This window comes from Varanus komodoensis, unplaced genomic scaffold (assembly GCF_004798865.1).
Source record: "Varanus komodoensis strain SLA01 unplaced genomic scaffold, ASM479886v1 scaffold20_1, whole genome shotgun sequence".
In the NCBI taxonomy this organism is placed as follows: Eukaryota; Metazoa; Chordata; class Lepidosauria; order Squamata; family Varanidae; genus Varanus; species Varanus komodoensis.
Genome location: NW_025335587.1, coordinates 7,279,701 through 7,292,736, shown reverse-complemented (window position 1 = coordinate 7,292,736; position 13,036 = coordinate 7,279,701). Strand labels below are relative to the sequence as shown.

Below are 13,036 nucleotides of genomic sequence, written 5' to 3'. Positions count from 1 at the left end.
TTATATAAATTTTCTTTATACGAAGTTGCTAATGTTACCTTAATATTTCTCTCCCATAGTTTTTGCCACTTTTCTAGTTCAACATTATATCCAAAGTTTTGTGCCCATGTTATCATAGTTTCCTTAACCTGTTCCCCTTCCATTTTCCTGTCAAGTAAAAAATCATATAATCTTTTAATCGTTTTCTCATCTGTTTTAAGCATCACTTGATCAAATGCTGTTAAGTCTTTGTAAAACCCCCATGCTTTATGATCTTTAGCATATCTCGATTGCATCTGCACCTTATACCACCAGGAGATATTAAGTCCCTGTTCTTGTATTTCTTGATCTAGTTTCAGGCCACCGTCCTTCTCCAAAATATCGTCATATCTTATGATCCCTTCAAAGTTCAATACATTTTCCATAGGTGAAATACATACCAAGGTTTGTGCACTAGTGGGAACCCTAATAGGAGAGAATGGCTGCCTAGGATTGGCTATCTAGCACTCTTTTTAATGCACAGTGCTTAATGTAGGATCAGCAAGGAAAACTCACCCAGCTCTCAGTCCCCTGGCACTCACACTTCTAGCTCACATTGCTTTTCACCCATTGATGACAGACCTCCCTTTGGTGGGGACATACAAGATGCCAGATCCTGTCCTTCCCATTTGCAGCTAGAGATCCGGGAGACAAGGCAGGAAGGGTATCTGCCTGAGACCCAAGTGTAAACACGGCTGGATGAGACAATCTGACTCTATTAAGCCGCTCTTTCTCATTCTATATGCCCTACTCCAGTATAAATGTAGGTCAATTATGCGTCTCTCCCCCTCCAAGATTAAATCCTGGAAACATGTTTTGCATGCTCTATTTTAGGATATACATCATTATAATTTTTGCACAACATCCACCCAGATCACATAATTCCCACCCATCCGGTTCTTTAAATGCACACACGAAATCTGTGTAGCAGATGTAACATTTCCTCGAGCACGTTGCAGGTGTGCAGACTATAGCAACCCTTGAAATCTAGGTCACTACATGTTCTATGTCACAAACGATTCTTTAATCTGAGCATTGTGTGAGTCTTGATAAGATCTGTTGCCTGGAATGCAAGCTTAAGGAAAGAAGAGAAAAAAAATCAGACTAAGACAAATCTTTTTTGTAAGTGTTAATAGCAAATACACACTGCTTTTTTGAACACTGTAAGGTAAATCAATAGAGTAGATGACCAGGCCAGAATAGTTATATGAATGTATGTATAGGATGTATTGTAATGAAGCATTCTCAATAGATACTATAGTTAAACTGTAGCTCGAGTTTCAGGGTAAGTGACTTTGGCCCTGGGGTTGCACTCCCTCTAAAGGACAGGGTCCGCAGCTTGGGAGTGCTCCTTGACCTGGATCTGTCCCTGGAAGCCCAGGTGACAGCGGTGGCGAGGAGCGCTTTCCTTCAGCTTCGGCTGATCCATCAGCAGCGGTCCTACCTGGATGAGAACTGCCTAGCAACGTTGACGCATGCTCTGGTAACCTCCCGATTGGACTATTGTAACACACTCCACGTGGGGCTGCCCTTGAAGATGGTCCGGATACTTCAGATGGTGCAAAACAGAGCTCCCAGATTGCTGTTGGAGGCTGGTCGTTATTCTCACATAACTCCGGTCCTTTATCGGCTCTATTGGCTTCCCATTGAAGTCCAGGCCCAATTTAAGGTGTTGGTTATGACCTATAAAGCCCTAAATTGGTTGGGACCAGGGTACTTAAGGAACATCTTTTTCCCTATATGCCCTCCCACCCCTAAGATCTGCTGCAGAGGCCCTGCTCTGGGAACCCTCCTTGAAGGAGATCAGGAGACAGAATACCCGGAGGAGGGCCTTCTCTGCAGTGGCACCCCAGCTATGGAATGCACTCCCTAGAGAGGCCCGCCTGGTGCTGTCATTATATGCTTTTTGGCGCCAGGTTAAGACCTTTTTATTCAACCAATATTTTAATGTTAATACATCTTAATTATTATTATAATTATTTTTATCTGTATAACTTATTTTAATAATTAATGCTATTTATTTCAGTTGCAGTATATCTAATTTATTATTGTTGGGATATGTTTGTTGTATTTATAGATTTTATTGTAAGCTGGCCAGAGATGAAAGTGATGGATGGCCTAGAAATATCCTAAATAAATAAATAGCTAGGAACTGATTCTGCCATATGATGCAGCCTTAGTCCTCTTCATGTAATTACCAGAGGTGGGGGGGTCCCCCAGTGGTACTGGAAACGCTGCTGGTCCTGCACCCACGTTTCTAGATAGTAGCATAGTCTCGTCTACACAGAAGCAGCTGCTTGCACATGGGCTCCCATGTGAACAGGAGGCCAGCAGGGAATGTCTGGATGGTGTGCAAAACTATGTACAAGCAGCTGCTAATGCATAGGCTTCTCCACTGCAGGTGACTAGGCTACAACAGAGATATCTGGAGGCAGGGCCAGCAATGTGTTCAAAGCCAGGGGTGGAGCAGGAATATGCTGTAGTATTTGTGGCATGGCATTGGGAATTGCAGAAAGAGTGTGGATCTGGAGGGAAAGGGACAGCCATTTGGGGCATCCTGGTGGGCTGTATTGGGACAGGCTGAATTTGGAGGTTCTGCATCCCTGTTCTAAATCTTGCAGAAGCACCAGCTATTGATTACAGTGGTAGAACTACATAGTAAGGGGAAGGGGAAGATTGGATGCACAGATTCAAGCTTGGTCTTAGACTGGCTGTTTTTTTTTCCACCCGGAACTCTCCCATAGCCATTTTGCAGTCACACATGAAAATAATGCTTGGTCTAGTGTTGGACTGCACATGCTCAGATGTCAGCGCTAATCACCATGCACTCCCTCTAGTACATGTTTATGTGAATCCACCATTATGTTCTAATAAACCAGAACACAGAACTCTTAGCCATTTGCTAGCAGCTATTTCTGTTCTAAATGGTATTGTGCCATGACTCTATCTTTCCTAGGACTTAGTTCATGCTCCTTCAGAAAGAATCTTGACTGATCCATGCATTTCATTTTTAGAGATACAGTAAAAAGTTGCCTTAGCACGTTCATGTGTCAGTGTGATCTACTGCCTTCCTTTTTACACTCAGTTTCAGTGCAGAAGCCACACAGAATTTTACATTCTCTCTAGGACTTTCAATGTATTTGGTTGGCTGCTTCATGCCTAAAATGCCATTGTTCTATTATTATTCATAGAGTTTCAGACTTTTTATAGCCCCTTCCAGATGAAGACAGAAAAGTATTTTACAGATGTTGAGCCTCACAATATCCTTGTTCTAGTTTATAAGTAGCATCATTAAAGTCAGCTTAATTTTTCTACTCTTTTATGAAAAGAAGTGTAAGTTATTTTACAAGTTCATGGAAAAGTGAATTTCTGCCAAAACATTTTTAGTTCAAATCTATGAAGTCAAAAGAGTTCTCTCAAGAGTTTGTGGAGCAGGCACACCCATAAATCCATTCCTTATTTAAATATATGCAGCATGAAATCTATCCAAAATACTGAAACAATATCAAAAGTGAATTTGATGGCAAAAGAGGACAGAAATTATTGTGCCTATTTATAATTTAAAGGCTTTCTCAATATGAGTTGCAAAAAGCTAAACAGGAAATAATCTGTAATAATGCTAATATACCTTTAGCAGAGGTATAGCTGATGTCCCAATATTTCTTTGACAAGTCAAGCATGCATAAAACAGCATGCATTTGAAATGCTTCTGAAATGTTTCTACTGCTATGGAACATGAGTTTTCATTGCTCTCTGTCTTTTAAAAGAACTGTGCATATATTCTACAATCCTTTATGCATTTCCTATCACATGAAATTTGGGGCATCTTTAAAAGAATGTGCTTTAGGAAATGCTATTTATGCCAAAATACTATTTTTCTAATGTTTCAATTTAGTTCTGAACAAGTTTGTCTACCTTCATGGAGTCATTATATTTATACTGCTGAAACTAAGTACTTTTCTTGCCAACATAGAAGTTGTTATAAAGAAAAAAAAAAAAACGAATTCAGACATAGTCATACCTAAAGTAGACCCATTGAAATCATTGTGTTAATTTCAACTGAGCTTACTCTGAGTGATTATGTTTGGATTAGGGACGTTGGAAAAATCTGTCCTGAATTCAAATGAGTTCAATTTTAGGTTTCTGATCTGTGGATTCTGCAACAGATTTGTTTGTTTGTTTGTGTGTTTTGCATTGTGCAGATTTGGTGGTCCACCATACTGTTTTTTTAAATGTTTGTGAGAATTTGCACAAATTCACACTTGTGTTGATATGCATTAGCACCAGATACAACAACAATGCATTAGTACAATTATCTGAGTGCATCAATGAGCTGATGATGGAATGAAATATGCCTGACAATCCGTGAAACACAGATGGAATGAATGTAAAACCAGAGACATTGTTAGGGAAGGCAAAAGGGACTTAAAGTTTTGTTGTTAAAGTAGGCCTAAAGGGAAACTGTGTAGCAGCTGATGGCATGTCTAAATCACTCAAGAACATTATATTTTCTTAACCCTACCCCTACCTCTAGCTATTTGTAATCCACCCTGTGAACACTGGCTATTGTGTGTATTAAAATATACAAATAAATAAATGAATGCCTTCCTTTACTCTGTTATGGAAGCACTAAAGGACTTGTCTTCCTCTGCCTGTCCAGGAATAAAATGTTTATCTCATTTGCAAAGTCAAAGTGCGGTCAGAGCTGCATGATAGAGCAAGTTTCACCTTATATGCTTAGCTATTTTGTGGACCCAATGGGGGAAAACCCAACTTTTAAAACACGATTCATGAAAACTTGTGTGATCATTCTAAGAGCCTAGCAACAAACTATCCACCCCTGAGAGAGAGAGAGAGAGAGAGAGAGAGAGAGAGAGAGAGAGAGAGAGAGAGAGAGAGAGAGAGAGAGAGAGAGAGAGTGTCTTGTAGACAGACCTAGCAAACCAAGCATCCACTCCAGAAAGTATAAGCCCTTTCATGCCTGCTTTATACTACGTATGATTTTTAACTTATACGGGCAATGTGCTATTTTAGGCTGCGGTTCTAAGAGAAATAAATTTACTCTTTATTTTTAGAAAGACAAGTGGATCTACATATATTTTAATATAGGACAACTAGGGCACTCATATGATGGTGAATGATTGGACAAGCCTTCTGATGTAAAAGTGAAGAAAAGAGCATCCAACGCAACCCAAAATAAGCATTCATCTTTGTCACCAATGGAAAGGAGTGTGAACAGATTTGATGGAATTTCATCTACAAAATATGCTTTTGGATGAAGGCCAAGATGCATACCCAAATATAAATAAATTAAACTTCTTTAGACGTGTGGGTGGTTAGAACAGAGGAAGAAGCTGACTTAGATGAGCAACGTAAGTGGGGATCGTTATAATATACACCCACACTGGCTGATTATGCTACACATTTTCTTCACCGTGGTGAGTCTTACCTTGGTTGGTAGGTTACATTCCAATCATTCACAGGGGTGTTGTTGTGGGGATAAGACAGAAAGCAGAAGAAGGAGAATGATGTAAGCTACTCTGAGTTCTTTTAAAAAGAAAAAAGATGGGATATAAATCTAAATAAATAAACATAAGAAAGAAAGAGATAATTTGATTGATAATGCTAGGAGTCATCTGTATATAGCTTCTACTGCCCCTAGTTCTAGGAATTCCAGCCTGTGCGTGCAAGAGTTTAGAGAACAGGAGTGGGATCCAAACAGAGAATAAAATTATAATTTGTTCAAGGACATAGTAAAGAGCTATATCAGCAATTTAACACTGTCAGATTTAAACTGGATTGGAACAGAGAATACCTCTGGTTTAGGAGCTCATATTTCACACAAGCTGACATTGCAAAAACACCAAAATATTCAAAGCACTTCAGTATCAGAGTTATAGTATCTGAGAGTTACAGGACAAACTCACAAAAATTAAACTGAAATCAGCTGGGAATGAAAATCGAGAAATCAAATTTAAGCTGTTATGTTAAGCTCACTCTGATCTCTTCTCCAGGGTCATGCAAGAGATTTCTGATTAATTCAGGTATGCATTTAAAACATGTGCAGAATTGCATCCTTAGTATTATATTGGCTACAAGCTCACTTCATGTGCTACTCCCATGCAGAGGCCTCTTTCTGATTAATGGGCAGAAGGGGCTGCACTGTTGCCCCCATCACTGGTGTCTACACAACACACATGCATCTCTGGAAAGGTGGCCTGACATTCAAGTTGGATCTCAAACAGAAAGAGGAACTCAAGTTCATATTGCAAGTTCATATTGTTGGCTACAGGACTTCCCCCCAAAATGTCAGAAGAAGATCAGCCTATGCTTTATAGACTACAACAAAGCCTTTGACTGTGTGGATCACAAGAAACTATGGAGAGCCTGGAAAGAAATAGGTGTGCTTCAGCACTTGCTTGTCCTGATGTGTGACAGGAATCACAGAAAGGAAGCTACTGTGAGGACAAAATATGGAGAAACAGAATGGTTTCCTATAGGCAAGGGTGTCAGAAAAGGGTGCATTTTCTCTATCTATCTGTTCAATCTGTGTACCTAACATATCATAAGGGAAGTTGGATTAGGATCAGTGAAAGAAGGAGTGAAAATTGGTGGGAGGCGCATCAATAATTCAAGTTAAGTAGATGATATATTACTGAAAGAAAACAGTGACAAATTGAAACTACTGCTAATGAAAGTGAAAGAAGGAAGTGCAAAATCACATGCAAATGCCAGAAACAGGACTGCAGCTGACTGCAGAAGAATTACAAGACTCTCAAGAATGAAGATGTTGAAACTTTGCATGCCTTGGCTCAATCATCAGTTCACATGGACACTGCAGTCAAGACTGAGAATTGGAAGAGTAGCAATGAAGGAACTAGAAAAGTTTATCAAGTGTCAGGACATTTCTCTGGAAACCAAGATCAAGACCATCCACAGTATTGTAGTCCTGATCACTGTGTAAAAGTCGGACAGTGAAGAAAGCTGAAAACATGGGGCTGGAGGACAACTTTGTGACTACCCTGGAATGAAAGAAATAATAAAATGGATTCTAGATCCGATCAAGTCCAATTTTTTCCTAGAAGCAAAAATGGGAAAAGTGAAGCTGTCATACTTTGGGCAAAGCATGGGAAGGCAAGACACACTAGAGGAGCCAATAATAATACAGAAAGTTGAAGGCAGAAGAGGAACACCGAATATGAGATGGATTAATTCCATAAAGGAGGCCACAGCTTTGAACTGACATTAGCTGAGAATGACAGGGAAGGACAAGACATTTTGGAGGACTTTCATTCATAGGGCTGCCATCAGGTGGAGATGACTTAAGAGCACAGAACAACAAATTTGTTAAATAGAATCAGCCCTGTTCAAGGTGAAGTGAACTGCTATGAAAACTGCCAATTGTATTTGATCTCTGACGGCCATTTCAGGACTTGTTAGATGTCCCTTTAATTCATATTCACTGAGTAACAGACATGCACATGTCAAGAAAAATAATATGCCCAGATGTTGAAAGAGAAATTTCCCAGTGATTCTGACCCCGTCTTACTATGATTGGTAGGGGCTCTTAATTTCAGCATATTTTAAGTGGATGGCATACGTAAACTCCTTCCCACCCATGGTAAGCAGAACACGCTTTCCTAGTTATTCTAAGTGGCATGTAACCCTCCCCTTCCCCAGCAGGATGAAAGTTCAAAGTATTTACAAGTTCTTAATAAATGCATTTCCAGAAGTAAAAATTCACAGCCATGTACACATTATGATGTTAAGAATCCAAACTGTATTTCTAGCATAAAATCAAATGTAGGCATTTTGTATCTTTACTTAGATTCTAAATGTCAGAATGGGAAAAACTCCACCGAGGCTCCTCTAATATCAAAAAAGGAAGAACATTTCATAGAAGGCTGAAAATGGTTGTTGCTGACTCTTTGTGGTTCTCAGTTTTCTTGATGTGCTTTTTCTCCTTTGTTAAACTGCTATCCTGAAACCAATTTATTATGAGCAGAAAAATGAGCAAAGATCACTCCATACCTGAAACCCACTTGAGCTCTGTTGTGGAACATGTGGGACAACCTGTTGAAATGGGTAAACTGATATGGTATATTGAACCACACAAGGAAAAACCAATTTTTAGATGATTCTAACATGATGTGTATATGGACTTTGAGAAATGTGGTAAAATTCTCTGTTTTGAATCTACCCAGCTTTCCAAAGCTTGTGAAAAAATGTGAACATTTGGTACAAATTATGCAAAATTTTCCCACTCAAAGTAGGAATTTAGACTGCAATTTTATGCAGAATTACCTGTGAGTAAGCCCATTGAATGTGGTGGGAGTTATTTATTTATTATTTATATTTGTTAGGTACTTGATAACTTTATCAATAAGTTCTCTAGGCACCATACAAAATTGGCTAAAGCATAGTAGCAATGAGGACATGCATCCTATCAAAAAAAGGGAAACCAGTTAACATACATTTTACATATGATAACTCGTGTATATATGCCAATTTAGAAAGAAGTTTTATAATATATATCTAGTATATATAATATATAAGTGCAGTACCTTTCAGCATAGTGTGGAAAACTGTGACCAGGCCAGGTGTACTTGTTCAGTCAGCTGGCCAGGTGTTGTTGATGGGCTGCTTCAAAGTACCTTGCTGTCTTAGGGTAATTCTTCCTCTTTAAATGGGACTAGGACGAGGAAGCCTTTCAAACATAAGATGTCTTGAAGTAAAGAACAGTCCTTTGTAAAGGAGGACACATGGCTACCTTGGAATGGGGAAACATGGCAGCAACCAAAACTCTTGCTGTAGCCTCCTTCAGGATACAGAGGAAGACTGCTTCCACCTCTACCTTCTCAGGCAATGCCTTTTCAAAGGTGCATTGAAGAGGAAAGGCATTTTTCCCAAAATGATGTGATAATTTGAAGGGACAGCAGGTACCCCTGAAGTCACTCAAGGGCAAACAACATCATCGGCGACATGTGCACTCTGGACCTTGCACTGACACTTCTCTGATGGCTTTTCACCTCTCTCTGAAAACTACCTGTTGAAAAGAAAGAACTTCAGCCTCTTAAGACTATTTGTATTAAGCTCTTGACACTTTTTATATGATTACTATTTCATCCACTTTCCCCTGTAGTTTTAATCTCATTTGTTTATAGGTGTTAAGTTTTTTTTTTACTGCTGTCCATTAATTGTTTCATTGATTTTTGCGTTTGTTATTTGCCATCATGATGATTCATAGGAAGTAGAATGTATATATTTGTAATTTGTGTGCTTTATAGACTACAAAGCTAATAGTTCAATGACTCTTATATTCATTTGTTCCTTTTGCACATATGTTTGTTTATCTATAAATACCTTTAGGGCATAGTCCTATGCACATTTAGACATAAAAAGTCCTACAACTCCCAACATATCTCAGCCAGCATGGCAGAGTGAAATGTGGCAGGGCTTACAGGACATTTTTCTATCTAAACATTTATAGGATTCACCTTTAAAGGTAAAGGTTTCCCCTTGACATTAAGTCCAGTCATGCCATCTTCGTTTCCTAGCTGAGGGAGCCAGCGTTTGTCTGCAGACAGTCTCCATGGTCATGTGGCTGGTATGACTAAACACCGAAGTGCATGGAATGCTGTTACCTGCCCACCGAAGTGGTACCTTTTTATCTACTTGCATTTGCATGCTTTTGAACTGCAAGGTTGGCAGGAGCTGGGACGGAGCAACAGGAACTCACCCCATTGTGCAGATTCGAACCGGCGACCTTTCGATCAACCAGCCCAGCAGCACAGCGGTTTAAACCACTGTGCCACCTGCAGTCCTAGGATTCACCTTTAGAATCAGTTTTATTCTAATGCCACCATGTTGATGCTGCTCACATGATGGTTTATTCCAGGAGTGGGCAACTTCTGGCCTTCCAACTTCCATCAGCTCTAGGCAGCCAAAGGTGAGGAATGAACTGAAGTTCACCAATTCATATGTTCACATTTTATTCTATGTGCGGTCACAGAAGTTAGTTTTTTGTGTATAGTTAGTAAGCTGTAGAATTCCTTCAGTCAGTTTATAGCCTTGCTGGTGATGGTTAGAAAACTGATTTTTCACATATTTGTATTAAAATGTGCACCTAGGAAAACAAAACTAAGGAAATCAAATAGCCTTTCACAGACCAAATTTTATTTTGTTTTCTTTTGACTGAGCATTTAGCAGCCACATCACGAATTGCTTTTCTCTCAGCAGATTAGAGAAGTCAGCATTTCTTTAAGAAATCTGGCCTGAAATACTTCAGAGATCCTGTTTTTGTTGCTATCCAGTGGAAATTAAGGGGGAATAAAAGGCTTAAATTCAGGAAGATGTGTTCCCACTGTAGCCTTTTTGCATTAGCAAAGCTACTCAGTTGTGCATAGCAAAAGGTGGGGGTGGAGGGGGAAATCCCAGCAGCAACAACAAAAGGAAAACAAGAACCAGAATTCATTATGATGAGCCCTGGAACTAGAAGTAATGCACCTGCCAAGGCAGATTGATGGTAGGCAGTCCACATAGATATTAAATATGATTTCTCCCCCTTCTCCACATTCATAGAGATGTGTCCCTATTTGTAATACTAGGAACAGTAGAGTGTGCTTTAGTATTTTTCATTTCTGTTTTTCTTTATTGACTCTTTCCTATATTTACTGTACTTGAACAATGCTGACACTAGTTCATTACTTTGTGCTTTGAAAAGGATTTAGGGTTGGTGAACAGTAACAGTTCGGGAGAATGAAATTCTCCAACTATGTACAGAATCAATTCAATTTCCCCATCACTACCATGGCTGCATGATTTTCTCTGTTGAAATGCTGGATCATCTCCCATACTTCCTTGCTCTGCAAGGAGCAGAAAGTGGTGTTTTATTCTTGGCGTTCTCTTCTCTTTACTGGGGCCAACTCAAGAAATTTTGCTGCCTGAGGCAAAGTTAAAAATGGTTTCTCCTTCCCATCCTATGGACAGAAGCAGATCAAACTGGTAGCTAAATCCTACTTCAACACTGGTGGTGGGTCAATAGCTTCTGTTGCAGGGCAGGCCAAAAGACATACAGCTTAGGTATCACACCCTATCCCTTACCCGCATCAGCCTCTGGGGCAGTGGGCTTCCTCATTCTGCCTAACGAACCAGAATAATGATTTTATCAGGAGTGGCCTTTTTTGAGCAGGTAGCTATTCTATTATTAGGCCCTTTGTGGGAACTCCTTTATTATTTGGTTAGGTCACCCTGATTTGTTAGAAGGATTTGGTCATGATTCCCTAAGAAATAGCCATAGTACCATGTAACCATGAAGAGCAATTACACAACATTAAAAAGTAAAATTAATATAACAAATCACTGTTTTTGACTACAGTGATACTCCTACCGGGACAGAGTGCTAAAGAATCCAGCTGATTATGAAATCAAATAAAGAAAATACAAAGAAAAGAGGTATTTGGTTGAGAAAAAGATGTAAGTGAAATTAAAATGAGGTTATCTTTTGTGGCAATGGGATACACAATCCTAAACAAAGACATTTAAAGAAGAATTTGTGTTTGATCATAGATAGGACAAACCCCACCTGAAAATGGAAAACTTCGGTGCAGTAAATTATTTAACTATCATGGGTTAGTTCCAGATTTAGCCACATTTAGATTAACTCAAGTTTACAAACAATGTAATATTTTTAGCCCAGTTGAATGCTTATCTGGATTTTCTGTCCTAGATACCAAATTGTCTTTTGTCATAAGGACATGGAATGGGCTCTGGAGGGAGATGCAAATTCTACAGAGCTTGCTTTATTTTGGGAGTGAAAGAAAAAAGTTGCATTTTGATCAGACTTATTTTTATTTGAGTTTTTGTATTCGATTGCTGGGCACATGCTCTTTGATAAATTTGATCTGATGATTCATTTGAAAATTAGGCCCTTTATTTTGTGATTTTAGAACTGTTATTATATGATATTTGTAGTTGAGGTTTATAATGGTATGCACTCCATAGTGAGTTCTCTTGTGGATAAATGGCCATTTATAAAGTTTAAAAGTAAATAAAAATAAATAGGAAAACAAGGAGATCCCTGCTAAATCAGACTAAGATCCTGCATTGTTTCTTGGCGCAGCCAACCAAACACTAGTGAGAAGGCAATAGGCCAGGCATGAGGACTGTGTCCCTCTCCTGATGCTTCCCATGGGCTGGTATTCAGAGGCAAAGTTGCCTCCAATCCTGGAAGTACTCTATAGTCACCAGGAATAGTAGCGATTGATATAGCTATGGTGCCCATCACACCATATCCTTCATATAGCTATGGTGCCCATCACACATCTTGTGGAAGTGAATTCCAAATGTGGGTTCATGATCCCCCCACCTCTTTCCTGAAGCATCAAATACATTATTCTGAACAGAGTGTTTTCTCACATTTGGTTTCAGTGTAAGCCATACTGTTTGTTAGCGATGTATATCATACATCATGTTCAGCTCTACTCTACAAATGAGCAACCCTGACCATTGCTATAAGAATTACGTCACCTGGGATGGAGCATCACAAATGTTGTTGTTAGTTGCGAAGTCGCATCCAACCCATCGTAACCCCATGGTCATCATTCCTCCAGGCCTTCCTGTCCTCAGCCATCCCCCGGAGTCCACTTAAGCTCACATCGACTGCTTCATTGACTCCATCTAGCCACCTCATCCTCTGCCGTCCTCTTCTTTTGCCGTCTATTGTCACAAACATATGCATCACCAATTCATGGGCACCTCAGTTACTACAGTTCCATTAACAGAGGTATCTAGAGCACCATCAGATCTGGTTTTGTTGGATGAGTTCCACCTATTGAGACCCGAGGATGTGGACAAGATGCTTAGTCAGGTTTGACCTGCCACCTGCATGCTCACCCCTTGCCTGTCATGGCTTGTGGGAAGAACTAAAGAAGGGATTAGCACATTGGTCCAGGAGGCTTTAAATGCCTCTCTGAGAAAGGCAGTGGTGCAGCTTCTCTAAAGGAGTCTGTGATCAAGC

At 39.6% G+C, this 13,036-nt stretch overlaps 1 protein-coding gene across 1 annotated transcript in view; it reads left to right on the top strand.

Moving 5' to 3' along the window:
- Window positions 1-13,036, top strand: part of OMA1 (OMA1 zinc metallopeptidase) — a 261,075-nt gene that overhangs the window by 129,163 nt on the left and 118,876 nt on the right. The gene's annotated exons all lie outside the window — the stretch shown is intronic.